Genomic DNA, 19,737 nt, shown 5'->3' on the forward strand with positions numbered 1-19,737 from the left:
GGAGCATTTAATGCAAAGGTGGCCTGACACCTTTATCCTGACGCGCGCCCTTCAGTCAACAGAGCCGAAGTGACTGCAGTCACTTCGCCGCTCCTCTGACCGGCCTGGCAAAAGGACAGCGTCGCCTGCACCGCTACAACTGCTGCGCCACTCGGCAGAGTGCGGCTGACAGCAGCCAAGTCCGGCCTCGAGCGCCATAGGAAGCTCCGCCTCGCCCGACCCAAGGCTCGGACTCGGGCTCAGCCCCGGAAGACGACGAACTCCGCCTCGCCCGACCCCAGGGCTCGGACTCAGCCCTGGCCTCAGCCGACGGTCTCCGCCTCGCCGGACCCAGGGGCTCGGACTTGACCTCGGCCTCGGAAGACAGACTCGACCTCGACCTCGGAGGAGCCTCCGCCTCGCCCAACCCAGGGCTCGGACCGACCACGTCACAGGAGGGGCCATCATTACCCTACCCCTAGCTAGCTCTGGCTACGGGGAACAAGACCGGCGTCCCATCTGGCTCGCCCCGGTAAACAAGTAATGATGGCGCCCCGCATGCTCCATGACGACGGCGGCTCTCAGCCCCCTTACGGAAGCAAGGAGACGCCAGTAAGGACTCGACAGCCCTGACAGCTGTCCTTCCGCTAGGCACCAACGCTCCTCCGATGGCTACGACAACACACGAACAGGGTGTCAAAACCTCTCCGGCTGCCACAACGGCATGTACTTAGGGCACTAGCTCTTCTCCGCTAGACACGTTAGCACACTGCTACGCCTCCCATTGTACACCTGGACCCTCTCCTTACGCCTATAAAAGGAAGGTCCAGGGCCCTCTTATAGAGAGTTGGCCGCGCGGGGAAGGACGGGACGGCGCTCGCGTAAGCCTCTCGCTCCCTCCCGCATGGACGCTTGTAACCCCCTACTGCAAGCGCACCCGACCTGGGCGCGGGACAAACACGAAGGCCGCGGGTTTCCCCTTTTACGCCTGTCTCCCTCTGGCTTCTTCCCCCCCTTCGCGCTCTGTCTCGCGCCGACCCATCTGGGCCGGGGCACGCGGCGACAATTTACTCGTCGGTCCAGGGACCCCCCGGGTTTGAAACGCCGACAACTGCCATACGGGCTTGTCATGTAGGGCGTCATGCATGCATCTTGTCATGTAGGACGTTATGTATGCGTTGGACTAGACTTGATTACAACCATGACACTCCTAACGATGCAGGGGTAGCATGTCCATGGCAATGACGTATCGTCCTCTTGTTGACGATGTCATGTTGTCGAATTGTTCGTTCGAGAGGTCAGGACGAAGCCCCTTCTGCCATGTTGCGAGGCCATCATGTTCTTACAAAATGTATAGTTGATAGACGTTTTAATTCAACAACTTTTAACTTCTTCACAACCGTCAACTTGCAGTAGCTTTTTCACGACTCACAGCTAAAACTGTATTTTCATAAATCTATAGTTAAACTAAATAAACCCTTAGTCTTAAGATCGACATAAACACCAGAGTTCCTTTACCTAAGCCATCGCTAGACTGTGGCATACAAACTTTTGTCCAAGACACCTTACACTTGCCACCAATGAGCTCCTCATCTCATGTCCCAACTCCAAAGAATGTTTTGGGGCCTTGATCACTGTCACGAAATAGACAGAGAGGTACCTGTGAACTGATGATCTGACCAGATCCCTTCTTCCTGCCACATAACCAGTCTTCCTTGCCAGGGGCCAGTAGGGGCCACGGCCCCTCCCAAGGCTGATATATATATAATATAATATATATATATAATATATAGTCTTAAGTTTGTGTATCTAAATATATATACTCTAAGTTTTGTGCAACGTAATTAATCAAATGTTTAATAAAGTGGTTGATAATACATGATTCACAACTTTGTTGTAGTATGTCAACCAAAATCTAAAAGAGACAAAGAATATAAGATAAAATATCATTCCATGACCAATCGATGCATGAAACATCAGACCTAATTTGCTCGCAGATGATGATATATGAACCTCACCCCTTTATGATTCATCCTATCATCTGGCTAGGTAGCTGCTGATTGCTGCTGACCACTTGACTTGCCTCTGCCATAACCCCACAACCAAAGTCCAAAGAAAGTGATCACGTGAAGCAGCATAATGAAAGTCATTATATAAAAGTTGAATCTCATCAGTCGGATATTTATCGTTATGTCGTCTTTATTCACTACATGACGGTTGATCTTTAGCGACCCTTATTAGGTACCAACTGTTGGTTGCTAAAGGCTAGAGACTGACGGCCAGTCGCTAAATCCTTTTGTAGCAACGGTCGGTTGGTCGCTAAAAGTCTAGAAATTTAACAACTTATGGTTGGTCCCTATAGATATCGTCGGGGACTAGCGGTGGGTTGCTATAGAGCAAGGATCACTATCAAATCTTATAGCCTGAACGTACCTATAGATGTTAGTAACTAAAAATTAATTAAAACAATTAAACATTGATCGCTAAATTGTAGTAAAGAAAAAAAGAATTGTAGAAAAGAAAAAAAAGAATTATGGAAAAGAAAATGAATTGTAAAAAAGGATTTTTAAGGTTTTGAACCTTGAATCTGTTGACTCAAACATGAATCACATAACAACTAGACTACGCTTAGTTTTGCTATTGTGCTAATTTTTTTATTTACTTACAGATGCCCCACGTTCTATTCCAGTACGCCGAGAACAGGATAAGAAAAACCCTATCCACGTTCTATTCCACATTTCAATTCAGTACACAGCCACCGCCGCCTGCTGCTCGTGTGGTTCCCGACGACCGTCGACGTCGCGGCCCCATCCCAGCGGTCGTCGACGCCGCAGCCCCATCCCGACGGTCGCCACGACCGCGGCCCCATCCTGGTGCTCGCATTATGCAGGCTGCGGTACTTACCCGGTGTTTGTTTTCCTTTCAAATTTAAATTCATAGATACCCAGGGGCGGAGCCAGGATTGGGTTAGAGCCCAGAGCTGAGTTAGTTAAAACATGCTGCAATCCATTTTAGTTTCAATATTGTGCAGTTTCTTAAGCTGTCTTCCATGTAATTTTAGGCGGGCTGGAGCCTGGATATTGTAACACTATAAAAATCACCAAATAAAAATAATACAGTTAGTTTATTAATGATATTTATGGTAATGAATTTTCTTTTAAGAGTGTGTCATTTATTTGTATTTGGAATAATTTTTGATTACACATGGTTGGTTTTTGAATATTTAATAGCATTTCTTCTTAAATAAAAATCCTAGTAAATAATAATATAATAATTATTGGTCCAAAAATAAAATATTTAGGAAACCATGTATTTTGGTATGGTTAATCATTTTGTATATAATTATTTGCAAAAATTCCACTTTTATTGTTTTATTGTGACACACGTTTGATTTAAATAGAATCTATTAAAAAATTATGTATTTTATTTATAAACTATTATTTTTGGGATTTATTATAATTTTTAGAGAGTATATATATTTTTTACAGTAAAAAGGAAATTCGAAAAAAAGAAAAAAAACACAAACCGTATCCTAATCGGCCCACTAGGGGCCCAACACCTAACCCTAGCGCGCGCGCCCTGGCTCCTCCCTGTGGCCGCCGCCTCCTGCTTCCTCTCCCTTAGCCGCCACCCACTCTCTCCTCTTCCCTCTCTCTGCACGCGCCCAACGCGCCACCTGCACCCCGAGCACGACGCCAGGAGCAGCCGAAGCCTCGACCGCGCTGCGCCCGTGGAGCCGCCTCGGCGCCCCTGCCACGTCCCCGACAGCCCGATGCCACGCGACCCGCCAGGGCCAAGCGCCTGGACGCCCCACGCAAGGACCAGCAGCGCCACCCGTGCAGCCCCTGTGCCCATCGACCCCGACCGCGCCCTGCCATGCACGTTGCGACGCCGAGCCCCTGCGCCAAGCACCCAACGACCGGCCGGACCCGACTGACGAGCCACCCAGCCGCGCTGTGGCAGAACCACCCGAATTATTCCAGCTTAAGTGCCTAAGTCACGCCTCAGGGGCCGTAACACACTTAAATCGGAATAACCCGTCAGTCCCTCAGATCTAGTCTGATAGAGCCACTTAACCAGGATCAAATTCCACAATCTCACTCGAAAGTGAGTCACAGAAGAAATACAATAAAACAGGAAACCTCAAATTAATTGCTGAATTATTACATAGATCGGAGTTTTTAAGTAGCAAATAAGAGTTCACAATATAAAATGCAGCGGATAATCGATGTCGTCGGTAACGAGAAAATGGGCAAGGCCTAGCCCACAACTCCTCGTGCTCCTCTCCTGCCGGAGCAGCATCCCACTCGACCGTCCAACCCGGTGGCAGGGTGGTAGGCCAAGTCACACCATCAACCATTTCCTGAATCGCACCTGCAAAAATTATGCCACAAGTAAGGCTGAGTATACTAATACTCAGCTAGACTTACCCGGTGTGAGGAATCTACTCCTCTACCTCTAGACTATGCAGTTGTTTGGCTGAGGGGTTTGGTTTGCTAAAAGCACTAGCTATTTCTAAAATCAAGTTTTTAGCTTTTCAAATTCTAGCATCATTATCTTAGCTAGGTTTGCTCCTTCTAAGAATACATGGTAACAAGCATTTAGTTCAATCAACAAATTGTCTCATGTAATCTCATTTCACTTCTTACTCGATGCAGTACAAGGGGTCAAGCAGTCTCATTAGCTGTGAGAAGCAGACGATTCAAATCGGGTTTTAACCTTGCAAGGTAAACCTAAACACACGGCATGTCAGGGTACTCTGACCCCACACATGACAACCGTCCCCATCGATTCCCCGTTCGCGTCCAGGCCTCACCGCGTTGGCATACAATGCTCCACTGACCCCGGCTGCCGCCGTGCAGTGACCGCACTTGTACCCACCATAGCTAGCATGGGAGACCCAGTCTCAGGTCGCATGAGGGATAAAGTCCGCGCCCGGCTTCACTCAGGTACTAGGTTTATATGTTACCATTTTTCCCGACATGTGCTTAGTACGTTCAAACGCTTGACTTAGGTATCCACACATTAATCCTTAATTCCTTTTTCCCGTCTCATGGTCAAGGCATCCTCCCTGGATCCAAGACCATAGACTAACATAGATCCCGTTATCAAGATGAATACAATCAATTCCTGACCTCGCGCGAGTGCTAGAAAAATCACTCGACTTCTACCGAGATCTTGATTAGCAAGCAGCTACTCGACCTAGCATACTAGTATTCATCTCAAAAAGGAATACTAAGTTCATGCAACTAGAGGTTTCAAGCAACTCCTACACTTAAGTGTACATTACAATCCTACAAGCATTAAGTGTAGTAAAGTAGCATATAATAATACGTTTATGCATATAAACCGGGGCTTGCCTTCAATAGCTGGGGCTGCAGGGAGATCCTCGATAGCAGCCTCGGAAGCTTGCTCCTGGTCCTCCTCTTGGACAGTTCCTTGCTCGGGGATGAGCACGTACTCTCCGTCGGCGAGATTACAATCTAATGAATGCAATGCGTAAGATATTTGCATGATATGATATGTGCCTTAGTAATTTCAACTTTTTGATGGTGTATGGTCTACTTGAGTTAGATAGAGTTAAACCTTACTTATGTGAGACTTTTGGGTGGTATACTTGGTAAATTGGATCAAACTTAGCTAAGGTAAGTGGTAGGTTTATTTTTGGGGTTCCACTGAATTCTTTTTAAAGTCTTAGTGAGAATTGACAAGAATTCAAGTTGGACTTATTGGAGTGAGGTTTATTTCTTTTTCTTTATTCCCCGTAAGTTTTTGGAGTGGGTTTGAACTACCAGTTGCCTTAATAAATTTCCAAAAATTCGGTAAAAATTACAGTGGCTTATTACTGGTGTATAATTCTCTGTCTCAAAATTTGGGGGTTCAAAAAGTGAATAGTTCTCTCTGGGCAAAATTACCAAATTTTAGGGTAGAAGGGGTGAATTGAACTACAACTATCATTTAATAGTAGGTAATTCTCTAAGACTTATTTTTGCTGTCATTTAGATGCTATAGCATGACTTGGCACAAAATTCTAGCCATTAATTCTTATTAGTTATTTTACTAGGATTTTCTAAAGTTTTTAGCCAAAGGGGTGCTTTCTACTACCACTATAATTGAAAAATATCAAACAACAGATTTCTGATTTTTCCTAGCTTCTATTTTGCGCAAGAGCAATCATTCTGAAGTTTGACATCTTTTTGCTTAAGGGAAGGGGTGGTATGCATTAATTGGATTAAATGGCCTTTCTTATAAAATATTAGCAATAAGTATTATTTTGCATCTTTTTAATGAGTTTGCATTTTTCTCTGGTAGCCTTTCTTATCATTGACCTAGCAAAATTTTATTTGCCCATTATTGTATTATTATGGGTTATTCATGATTTATTTGGAAAATGACTCATTATCATATTATATTTATTTACCCTACTTAAAATGATGGGTTGGGGTGTTTATTATTTTTGCAGTGGGGTTCTGCTGGTTACAAGTCCACTGGATTTTTATTATCAATTTTGGGTCTGGTTTTGTAATTCTAATAATTGATTTTTAGTTGAAATAATGCTAAATAAAACATTTCACTTTAAAGCTGATCTTGGACTAGAGGTCCCTTTATTTTTTCTAAGTTCTCTGTTACTTAAGCAAACTAGGAAAAATAATTTCACTCACTGTTCATTAATTTCTAATGCCTTTCTGATTTTCTTAAGTTTTGGGCAGAAATGGTTTTTAACGGATATCTACACTAAATTCTTCAATACTGGGGTTCTTACTATTTTTAAACAGTGCTTAAATGGGGTTTGAACATCTACAATTTTTCTTAGGTTCAGCACAGAAGCAAAACTAATTTTCCTTAATTAAATAAGGTTTGGTCAGTTTCTATTTTAAATTTTAAACTCTAAAAATTAGAATAGAAAGCATAAGGTTTAGTATTTTTAATTGGTAGTTCATAATATTTAGAATTTACCAAAATTGGTTTAACAACTTTTGGTTAAGAATTCATCAAGTTATGAATTTTCTAAGTTCTCTGTTTATTAAAAAGATTAAACAGAATTGATTAAATGGAAAACTACTTTGCAACAGGGTCTCTGGCGGGTGTTTTAAGTTTTCCTTACAGACTACTCCCTGGGCTACTATTCAAATGAGTCACTGACATCACATAAAACCCCCTGGGTTCTTCTAATCCTAACCCGAGGTCCTTTCCCCAAATTAAACAGTACCCACGACGGAAGAAAGGGTGGAGGGGCTTACCGGCGGCGAGATTGCTCCGGTGAGGTGGCCGAGGGTGTAGGGGAGGTCCCGACGGTCACGGCGATGTGCGGGTCGCCGTCGGGGATGGTCGAAGTCGGCCGGTCCGCGTGCGCAGGCGGGGGAGCTCGTCGGCGGCGAGGAGTCCGGCCTATCCAGGGCGAAATTGATCAATCAAACTGGTCAGAGAGCTTCACTGGGTGCTAGGGAAGACCTAGGTGCGAGGAATTTGACAATGGCTTGCCGGAGAGCTCGGCCCAAGCGTGCAGGCGGGCGACCGAAGTCCGGCGAGGGTGATCTCGGGCTTCTGGTGAAGTTCTATCGGGTCCGAGGGCATGGAAAGCTTCACAGGCCACTGGCGGACCTAACCGAAGCGCTGGCGCGACTTGGGGGTGACTGGAGTGGGCTGGCCACAGCGGCTGAAGCTCTGAAAGCTTGGCGGGCGGTGGTGCGGCGTGATCGGGGCGATTTCCGGTGATCTCTGACTTGGGCAAGTCTTGAGAGCGTGCGGGGATGAATGGCTGAGGCTTGGGGTGGCTTTATAGGCATGGCGTGATGCACGGGCGGCCGTGGACCGGCGAGCGCGCGCGGGCGTGCACTGGGAGGCGCGGTGCGCGAACGGGCGTGAACCGGAGGTGTCAGCCACGGTCGAACACGTGTGCCCATTGCCTCTGCCCAAGTTCAAGCGCTGGTTGGGTGCAAATCTTCGCGAATTTGGGCAAGATTGTTGTGAAGGATTTGTTCACCTAACCTTGCTTTGTCTTTTGTGTATGGACGTCGCGCGGTTTTAGGCTAGGGACAGGGAGTTGTAGCGTCAACAAGGTGCCAGTGTCAGAATGTCTGGTCCCGAGGTCAATCTGCGCCAAAACCATGTCAAACGAATTTGGTTTGAGTTCAAACTTTTCCAGGACGTGTTCAAGGGAATTTGGCATAACTTTGATATTTGGATCTCCTGGTTTTGAGTTTCGAAAAACAGAGAACGTAGTTGATCTTTGAAAAGAGGTCTGAATTTCAGAATTTCAGAAATCTGAATTTCTCCAAGGATTCATGGTTCAAGGGCTGATTTGGAAATTTTAAAAAGACCAAATGGCCAAACTCTCTTACTATGATTTGTTAGTTATTTGATGAACTAAAACTTTGTAATTTGATCATATCTAAAATTTTACATTTTCCCCCATGACTTCTCCCAATTACCCTTTATGCTTAACTTGGCTTACTTAGGGTTTATTAGGGTTTGAGGGTCTTTCTCTCTCAAAGTTCGTAACAAGATTAAGGAGAAATTAAGAAGATTCATTATAAACCTTTGTTCTGAATTTTCTTTTGATGTTCACCCTTTTACTGAATTTACATGTGTTAATAGGTTGGATTAGCTTAGGGAAGAACCCTAGGTGACACTGGGGTGTCACACGCGCCACCGACCCGTCCAGACGCCGACCGAAGCCCAGGCGCGCCAACCGAAGTAGCGCGTCTGACCGTGCCAGAAGCCGTGCACCGAGCGCCCGACCGAAGCCGCCACCCGCACCGTCCGCGTGAATGGAGTCGTTTCTTTGGCGTTAATGGAGCTTTAACACGTCCGTTTCTCCCCATTACTCCCTGTTGGGCACCAAAAAGAGCCAGCGGATGGTCCGGCCCTGGAGCCAGACGGTCCGCGGTCCGGACAGTCCGCGCATGTGGGCCGGACGGTCCGCGCGCGCAGAATAGATTAGGGTTCTGAGTTTCTTGCCGTGTTTGTTAACGAAATTCGCGGGATTAGCTTGGGGTGTTTGTTTGTAACGGGTCCAGACCCCCTCCTTTATAAATACAGAGGTATACGGCCGATTTGTAATCATCAATCGAACTTTCAATCAATACAATTTACATCTTATCCTAGGAGTAGTTCTAGTCTAGTTTAGGTTTAGTCTTCCAATCCTCGAATTCTCCGCTTCTCTTCGACTCTACGTCGATTAGAGGAGTCTAGGTCGGCCTGCCCGAGCCTAGACAACTCCTAGGATCTCTCCTCCCTGACGGGGTCCCTCCCGGGAGTGAGATCCAGGCGCCGTCGGTGATCTTCCGCCGCCCCTGCGCACGCGTGGACCGTCCGGCCGTCAGGCATGAAACCCTAGCCTCGCACCAAGTCGCGGACCGTCCGGCCCCTGGCCGCGGACCGTCTGCCCCTGCGCAGAGAGTACCGCCGCTGGTTCGTATTGAGTAATTGGCGCCCCAAAAAGGTGTCAACATACTTTTTGGCGACTCCGCTGGGGAAGATTTCATATAGACCTATTGAGATCGGCCCTCAATGGCCGGTTCAAAGGATAGCTCTGAAGTTTCCACCAGCAATATCATCACACCGACATGGGAAACCTTGCTGGCTGAAGAACAACTCCTGTTCGAGGAGCGCCAGGAGCCGCTGATCCAAGAAGCAAAGGCGAAGTTCCTGGCCGACTTCAAGGTGGACAGGAACAACAAAGTCATTCGGCAACGGGCGACAGATATGGCTTCGCTCCGACCTACTACTATTACCCCCAATGTAAGTAGCACCAATGAACTCCAATCTCTTCAAGCTTACATAGACGAACAGCGAGAGCAGTTGCAACGTATCGTAGGGGATATACAAAACGATCATAAAAGGCTAGCGCGTGCGCTTGATAAGTCTGCTATGGCAAATCTTCCTTCACACGAGGTTGAATTGAGGGAATACACACGTAATTCATCGGCTACAGGGTATCACGACCAGTCACAACCCCTTTATGGGATGCTGATAGACATGTACCTTGGGCAACAACAGCCTCCCACGCACATCGGCGATAAATTTGCCAATCTGCGCATGTCCGGACCGTCCGCACGTGAGCGCGGACCGTCCGAGCCAGCGGCGGCCGATCCCATTTTTAGAAGCGAATTACCGAGACCTGCACCCAAGCCGCCACATGTCGTGCAAACCCTAGATAACCCATTTGGATCGTCCACTTATGACGCAAGACAGTCCGAATATAATGTCGGACGGTCCGGCCACATAGCCAGACAGTCCGCGCACGGAGCCGGACGGTCCGCGTATTTAACCGGACGGTCTGGCACAAAGTTTTTTGAGGAGGATGGATATCCAACTCCGTATCCGTCCCAGCTAGACTCCCCATCTCACCATACGACACACCAGCACCATAATATAATCTACCAAACCCGTGAGAGTGAGTACTTTCCGGCCCCCAGAAGGCCAGAAAGGAATGGCCAGTCCTATGAGCCTCATAGGGCATGTATTAACGCGCTGCAAAACCCAAACCAATGGGGAGGAAAACAGCGCACCAACATCCAAACAAACTCACCCATATTAGACCAAAGAGCCGGTGGTCTGCCACTGGCTGCCATCGATATAGTGAGAGGGGAAATAGCTGGGGCGTTCCGAGATAAGCTCGGAGTTAGTATAGTCCCTTGGGGCCAGTCATATTGGAGACCTTATGATAGCCAGTTTGACCGTCTCCCATACCCACAGGGGACTAGAATACCCAATTCACAAAGTTTTTGGGTAACCAAGGAAAGAGCACACGTGAGCACATAGACCAGTTCTTAGCACTGTTAGGAGAATTGGCCGACACCGAAGCATTCTGTGTACGTTTATTTTCATTATCTTTAACAGGGACTGCATTCACATGGTATGCCACGCTCCCTCCTAATTCCATTTTGTCATGGGGAGACTTAGAACAAAAATTTCAAGAACATTTCTTCTCTGGCGATTACGAGCTAGATTTAGTAGACTTAGTAGCCCTACGACAAGAAAAGGACGAATCGGTTAGTGATTATATCTAGAGATTCCGGGATACGAGAAACCGATGCTTTCAAATTCATTTAACAGATAAACAACTGGCAGGAATAGCCTTTGATGGATTGCGCTATTATTTAAAAGAGAAATTAGAAGGCATTTAGTTCTTTACGCTAGCACAATTACATCAGAGAGTTTTGGCTTGTGAAAGCCGAAGCAAAGAACTAGTCAAAACGGTTCATCATAACGTCCATATAGTAGAACACAATCAAAGTAGTTCGGATGATGAACCAAAGGAAGTTTACACTGCCGAAATAGTTTGGCCCGAGCAGGCCAAATCTTCGGCTTGCTCCTCCTTACAATCAGTTCAAAAGAAACGACAGGAGAAGGTTAAGTTTACATTTAATGTCGGCAAATGTGATAAGATATTTGATGAATTACTAAAAATGGTAACATTAAGATCGATTATACCGTTCCACCCGCCGACGAACTAAAGCGTCGCGCATATTGCAAGTGGCACAACTCATTTTCCCATGCCACTAATGATTGTAATGTGTTCCAACGACAAATCCAATCGGCCATTAACGAGGGACGATTGAAATTTCAGAAGGACACAGAGCCCTACCCAGTGAATATGATCGACTTCAAGGGCAAAAGGGTCCTAATTAGGCCCAGCACAACCGATAAGGGCAAAGACAAAGAAGTCATCATCGGCAATGCACAGGAGGCCGATGGAAACAACAGAATCTCTTGCAGGAAAGTGGTGGCCAAGAAGACTCCTGATGGAGGGGAGACATTGAAAGTGACCATCACAACCTCCGGCATTGGAGGGCAAGCGCAGACAAGGGGGCATGTGCGAGAACCCATACTGCGCATCGCAGACGGTCCGGTGTCCAGGCGCGAACGGTCCGTAACATCGCCAGACAGTCTGGAGCGTTCCAGCAGACGGTCCGACAACGCCAAGGAACCACGGCGACCACATACCTTCAAACCACAATGACCAGAAATAGGTACGTGGAAAAAAAACACGTTCAAGGCAAACCGGTCGGTTGGTAAAATCCAGCCCGACCTTTGATCAATTATTATCTAAATATGTGAAAAAGAAGGCCGGCATCAGCGACCGGTCACCAAAATGACCTCGCTTACCCACCCAGGAGCGACAGCAGGTTATGCCGATTGGACCACCTCACCAATCGGAAAAGACAGGAGATCATAATGTTCAATTAAGACCTAACTTACCTGCATGGACACCTCCACCCCCATATCCACCTATGCCATATCCATACACATACATACCTCCACCATATCTCCCAAATCAAATGTGGGGCAAGCCACCATACCCATTTGGGATACCACAGTACCACGCTTGGGGGCACCCCAAACATCTATATTCAATAGGTTGACACCTCCAGTACAAGACCGAATGAAAGCCCCTCAATCTGGTCCGCGAGCATAGGCCCAGCAAGATTGCCGAACAACTCGGCCTCAAAGGCTGACTAATCCGATAGAGGGGCATATAGCTACAGCCTCCAACAATGCGATAAAAGGGGACGTCATTAAAATAGGAACGACAAATGTCGTCGTACAACAAAATAACGAAGGGTCGGTGATTTTTGGTGAATCCGCCAACACAAACGAAAAAGAAGGTACGGCTGTCAACAAAACAGCTGATCCAAAATACTCCATGCCTCGATGGTGTCTATCGGGATTGACACGATCACAAAAGCGAAAATTACAGCGCCTTAGAGCAAAGGAGAATCAGGAAAAGGAGGCGGAAAAATATTCAATGACACGCATCCATAGTATCCGCCACCACAAAAGAGATGGAGACCAAGGGCCGTTGAGAAAAATCAAATGGCCACAAAGGTAGAAAATAAAATGTCAACTGTGCAGCTCTCTGCAGGTATGATAGATAGTCCGGCTATAAAGGCCAGATCATCTGCACAGGACGCGGACCATCCGACCTCTAAGGCCGAACCATCCGCACTACACCAAGACACCTCCAACGACGTACCGACGCCCATGGAGGAAGACGGCCTACAAGGAGAAGACCTAGTCGACTACGGAGCTACGCTAGAACACTTAGAAAATTAGGAAAGCAAGGTAATGAATTGGTCAGGACCAGTATGACGCTCGGCGGTGTTGGGACTGACAGTTCAATCAAAGCTAAAGGGGTCACGTCCGTTGAGTCAACCATCCGGACCAAGGCCACTGCGTACCATCCTAGTAAGTGGCAAGATGCCTAAGAAAACTGATGTGATCACATCGAGTTAGTTGCTTTTGGTTCGCTCACCTCCACCAAAAGGCAGGGGGCATATGTTGGGCACCAAAAAGAGCCAGCGGACGGTCCGGCCCTGGAGCCGGACGGTCTGCGTTCTAGACAGTCCACGCCTGTGGGCCGGACGGTCCACGCGCATGCAGAACAGATTAGGGTTCCGAGTTTCTTGCCGTGTTTGTTAACGAAATTCACGGGATTAGCTCGGGGAGTTTGTTTGTAACGGGTCCAGCCCCCCTCCTCTATAAATACAAAGGTATACGGCCGATTTGTAATCATCAATCGAACTTTCAATCAATACAATTTACATCTTATCCTAGGAGTAGTTCTAGTCTAGTTTAGGTTTAGTCTTCCAATCCTCGAATTCTCCGCTTCTCTTCGACTCTATGTCGATTAGAGGAGTCTAGGTCGGTGTGACAGAACCTCCCAAGTCATTAGGCCCACCTACAGTTGTCCTTGTCCAACGGACCTCAGACAACCCTCAAGGTGCACCTGATCACTTGACAAGCTCGGTACCTGAATCCCTTACCTTCCCAAGAGCGTTTTACCCGTCACGCAGACATTACAAATCATCGGAGATGCGGAAGTGCGGAAGCAGTTACAATAACTTACTTTTATTGAAAAGTAAGACAGAGTTAAATATTGACAGACCAGAACATACTATACGAGTGTAGAGTATTATTATTACAAACCATGGGAGGCAAAAACTCCTCCCGAAAGCAGTAAAAAGATTTTAACGGAGGGCCTTCCCTCCCGCAGCTCTACTCTTGGTTCTCTTCTTTGGGTACCACCTTTGAACAGAAGCAACAAAAGTTTGTCGCTTCCTCACCTAAAACAACATGGGACAAAGCCCTGAGTACGAAGTGTACTTTCGCAAGACTTACCCGACAAAGTAAAAGACTCTCAAGGATATGCTGGCTTTAAGGAGTCAAGGTAAGGCTTATCAATAATCAATGACTCTGTTTGCAGAAATGCTTACTAAAAGTGAATCCTTAAAAATCCAGTTTTATTTGTCAAGTTAAGTAAAATTACCTGTAACTAGAGTTCTTTCTACCCTAGTTCAATCACTTGACCTGCACTAGCCAATTTCTTAACAACCCTTCATCTTCACTGGATTTCTACGTATAGGGCAGTGACCAAGTCTTCATATCCGCGAAGTTACGGCGATCCAAATCGATTATACTCAGCTGAGGATCTCCAATCACACGACATATGTAGCACCTAACCCTTGCATATGTCAACTCGCCACTGGGTTCTTAAGACCAGATCAGGTTCACGCCAACCGAGAGCACAGATACACCATCGTCCAGCCTCTTGCCATGGAGGGTACACGCTACTCTCGCCATCTCTCCACGCCCATTGCGTGTTATCTTATTCTGGTATTAGTCTGCCCGAGGCAAAGCTTACCCATGACGAGGCATGTGACCAGTTAAAGGGTCCTCGATCATCAAGCCTACATCGGCACGGTCCTTAATCGACTCAGACGGAGACACTACACCGAGACTCTCTTCTCGTGCAAGTCACCCGCCCGGTCTCAGCTTAATCATTTCAAACCCAAAGTTTGGTACCTAGCAGAGGTACATCTTTTCCGATGTTGAACCCATCATGGCCATGATGGATCCACCATCAAGTTTTATTTTTGAAAACATCCCTCCCACTTTGCAACATCATCTTTTGTAAAAACAAAACATTTTGTTTTGCTAGAGCAAGACTAAGCATAGGAAAAACCTTTTGTAAAACAAGGATTCAAAGGAAGGAAATCAAATTTAAGGAAGGAAATGCAGGAATTGTTTTAGCACTCAACTCCTATCACTTAATGCATCAAGCAAGTGAGAAAGATTTAAAAAGGAACAAGGAGGTGGCAAATGCACCAGGGCTTGCCTTGTTTTACTGGTGAATCATGCTCGGTCCCGCAGAAATCAAAATAGAAACAGCTGTCTGCCTGATGTTCCTCAGGTGGTGGTGGTGATGAAGTCCTTGTCTCTTCAACTTCTACTTCCTCTTCGTTTTCTAAATATAGCCAAGTATAGTAATGAATGCTCATGTAGTGCTCATGAAGATGCAAAAATAACAAAAGTTTGTTATCTAAAGTCTTGAGTACAACTTTCCTTCACGGTTCTCCAAGAACCTAGGGTTTCCAGAGTCAATAGTGAAGTTCATAGGGCAGGGGGGAAACTAGGGTTTTGGTTTCTAAGTATCAAATAAGGTCCAAATCATACCAAACTCTACCCAAGGCTTCTAAATATTATTTGGAGATTATCCTAAAAATTTAGTGAATTTTGGATTTATTATTTATTTTCTAAAAATCCAGAAGCAAGGTCTTAGGCTGTTTTAAATACTCTATAATTTCCTATTTGGATTAAAAATCCTAAAACTATTTTTATTAAATTCTATGGAAAATTAGGAATCTAGCAAAATTGGTCTTACATTTTTAGAGTTTTTCTACAATTTTCTATAATTGTTTTAGCTCTGGCAGAAAAGGAAAAAGAAAAACTGTGAATAGTATTGGACCTCATTCAGCCCAGTCGGCCCAATCCGAACATGAAACGGGGACGCGCCCGTGCGCGCGCGCCCGCGTTGGTGGTTTGCACAAAGGGCTCCGATAACCTGAAAAATGCGCTAAGAACCCCCGACCACTATTTATTGTCTCATTGACAAATGCACCGAGGTCCTTCAACTTGTGTTTCTTCTCCAAACTAACCCATGGCCACGGTGCGTTCACCACCGGCCATCCCGTTGCACGGTCCGGTCACGAACAATGGTGGCTACCTAAATTAGCTGCCGGGCAAGCATAACCGACCCGAGGCAACCTTAGAATAGGCTCCAATTTGACTAATCCAGACCAGGATGTGCTTGACCACGGTGATGGCGGACACCGAGCACCGATCAAGATGTTCCGGTTGCATACGTAAGGTCAAGCTCCCTAGGTTGCGTGGATAACAATCACGAGCACGTGAGGGCGCTAAAACACGAGCAACAAGAGCGAGGGCAGACCTGGGAGCAGCTAGCCACGAGGAGGCGGTTCACGGCGGCGTAGTCGACCGAATTGGGGGAAGAAAGAAATTCTTTGGCTATAGTGACTAATTGAAGGTGGGACTGGGTGCTTTGGCTTCATGATAACATGGCGCAACAGACCCGACCATCAATTTATAGGATTGCTAAGCGGTGGCTAGTGAATTTGGATTGAGCGAGGTGGTGGTCAGAGAAGAAATGAGCCACGGGCATGGTGATTCGTGGCCTTCAGTGATTGCGACGTGGTAATTGCTGAGGCACGTGGCTTTCGGTCGACAGGCAGCCAACTCCGGTGACTTATCTGGACCGGCCGCAAAGCAGAAAGGAGCACGGCGGCTAGCCGGATTAGTGCCCATAGCCCAACAGCGGTGACGATCTTTTTACCCCGCGGCGTTATCCGGGCTTAAGTGGGCACGAATCACCTCATCGGCGCGAATCTACGCGCGAGGTCGCCGGCGGCGAGGGGGATCTGCTTCTATTGATATTTTGGTACTGTACCATTGGAAGCTTTTTTAGTTAGCCTGACAGCCGAGGTTTAGGGCAGGTTTTCTCCAAATTTTCCATGGCAACATCATCATCCTTCTGCACCAAAGTTGTAGACCTATAGATCATCTTCATCTTTGTTATAGCAGTCCTAGTCGAATTCCCACTGGATTTAGCTCAAATCCGATCTCAAGTTCGACCAATAATACTGACGACCACTTCTGCTATCAGATTCAGATTCAGTTGTTCAATACCAGTCTAACAGAGCAACTTTGGGCAACAATTTCTTTAATTTTTGTATAACAACTAAAGAGACTGTCTGCATCAAAGTTATTCTCCTATAATAGCTCTACAGAATGGATGTGGTGACCTAGGGCAAAAACTTTATAACTTGGCAGATATAGGGCTCCAAAGTTGAGCCAATGCCACAGATTTCAGACTTAGCCCATATAGTTCAAGTGTGGCTCTTTTGCAATTAAGTCCAAATCTCAAGGTTTTACTTGCAAATTCACATATTTGTGAACCATATTACTTAAGGCACCTTAACTTCATAGTTTTTGCACTTTAGTCCAAAAGTGCACTAATTTTGCACTTAGCCCCCTAGGGTTTAAGTCTAGGGCTTTCCAGGGTTCCAATTAGGGTTTTTGATATTCCTAGGGTTTGAATACCACTTAAGTTCATCCATGGTGACACTTTATGACTATTTCAATTGAGTTTTGAAGTTTTCTCTTATTTAAGCCTTGTTTTCTCTATTAAACCCAATCTAGGGTTGAGTACCCTACTCTAGGGTTTTATTCACAAAATGTCATATCAATACAACTTGTTTGAAATTTTTGCCTAGTGAATGCATTCTAGGTGTGACAAACACATGATATGCCCATGCTTATGATGTTATGCTCAAGTTTTAGTAACAGTAACACCAGGGGTGTTACATCCTTCCCCCCATAAAAGAATCTCGTCCCGAGATTAAAAGTCCTAGGGCAAGTAATGGAAAAGGAAACACGACACATCTTTATTTCCTTATTTTTGGTACAAGGCAGGGGTGGTTTGGGGCTCACTCTTTTAGCACAACAATTGTATTCACACTTTACAAATTACATAAGGCTAAAAAGCCTGGGAAATTCTTTTCTAAAAAGTCCTGAGTTTCCCATGTAGCCACATCTTCTGAATGCTGGTTCCACTGTATCTTGTAAAACTTGAGAGTTTTCCTTCGGGTAATTCTGTCCTTTTGATCCAAGACTCGAATAGGGTGCTCTAAATATGTCAAGTCTCGTTCTAAGGCAACATCTGTTACTTCAATGGTTCGATTGGGAACCCGAAGACACTTCTCCAATTGAGACACGTGGAACACATTATGTACTGCAGACAAGGTTTCGGGTAACTGAAGTCAGTATGCCACTTCTCCATCTTGTTCAAGAATAGGAAAAGGACCAATATACCGGGGTGCAAGCTTCCGTTTAACCCCGAAACATGATACACCCTTCATCGGTGAAACTTTTAGGTAGACATAATCTCCAACTAGAAAGTACAAGGGTTGTCGTCGCTTGTCTGCATAACTCTTCTGACGAGCTTGAACTTCTTTCAAATTATGAATTATTCATTGAACTTTCTCTTCTGTCTCCTTTACCATATCTGGCCTGAAGAAACTTCTTTCACCTGGTTCAGACGAGTTTAACGGAGTACGACATCGTCGTCCATATAAAGCTTCGAAGGGTGCCATCTTAATACTTTCTTGATAGCTATTATTATATGAGAACTCCGCTAATGGTAAACAATCATCCCATTTCTGTGGGAACTCCAGAACACATGCTCGCAATATATCTTCAAGTATCTGATTTACCCTCTCAGTCTGTCCACTGGTTTGAGGATGATAGGCCGAACTATGGAGCAATTTAGTACCCAAGGATTTGTGAAGTTCTTCCTAGAATTTGGATACAAATTGAGGTCCACGATCTGACACTATAGTCTTCGGAATACCGTGCAAACTGAGGATGCGAGCAATATACAGTTCCGCATATGCGATTACTGGAAGAAAATGGGCGATCTTTGTAAGTCGATCAATGATAACCCAAATAGAGTCGAATCCTTTTGCTGTCCTAGGAAATCCCACAATAAAGTCCATACTAATATCCTCCCATTTCCATGTAGGAATAGGTAGAGATTGTAATGGACCAGCAACCTTCATGTGTATGGCCTTGACACGTCTACAAGTGTCACATCTTGCCACATAGCGTGCGATTTCAATCTTCATCTTTGTCCACCAATAATGTTGTTTCAGATCATGATACATCTTAGTGCTTCCGGGATGAATAGAATAGTGACTAAGATGTGCTTCATCCAAAATTTGCTGGCGGATCTCATCATTTTTAGGCACAACTATGCGGTTGTTAAACCATACAACACCTTGATCGTCTCTTCTGAAGCAGTTGGCCTTTCCAGCTTCTATTTTCTCATGGATGTGTTTCATTCCCTCATCATTTCTTTGTGCGTCAGTTATTTGTTGCAGGATGACTGACTCAAGCTTCAAATAATTTGAAGTTCCATGCTGAATCATTCCCAGGTTCAACTTCTCCATTTTTTGGCATAACGTATTGTCAAAAGTCTTCATGGTAAGACAATGGCAGAAAGCCTTACGACTTAACACATCTGCCACTACATTAGCTTTGCCTGGGTGATAGTGAATCTCTAATTCATAATCTTTGATCAGCTCAAGCCATCTCCTTTGTCTCATATTGAGCTCTGACTGGGTAAAGATGTACTTCAAACTTTTATAATATGTATAAATGTGACAGACATTCCCCAGCAGATAATGACGCCATATTTTTAGGGCATGAACCACCGCAGCTAACTCCAGGTCATTAGTTGGATAATGTTCCTCATGCCGGCACAACTGCCTTGAAGCATAAGCTATTACTCGGCCCTCTTGCATTAAAACACAGCCGAGACCACTGCCTGATGCGTCACAATACACATCAAAGGGCTTTTCAATATCCGGTTGAGCCAATACTGGAGCAGTGGTT

The sequence above is a fragment of the Zea mays genome, chromosome 4 (genome assembly GCF_902167145.1).
Source record: "Zea mays cultivar B73 chromosome 4, Zm-B73-REFERENCE-NAM-5.0, whole genome shotgun sequence".
Taxonomy (NCBI): Eukaryota; Viridiplantae; Streptophyta; class Magnoliopsida; order Poales; family Poaceae; genus Zea; species Zea mays.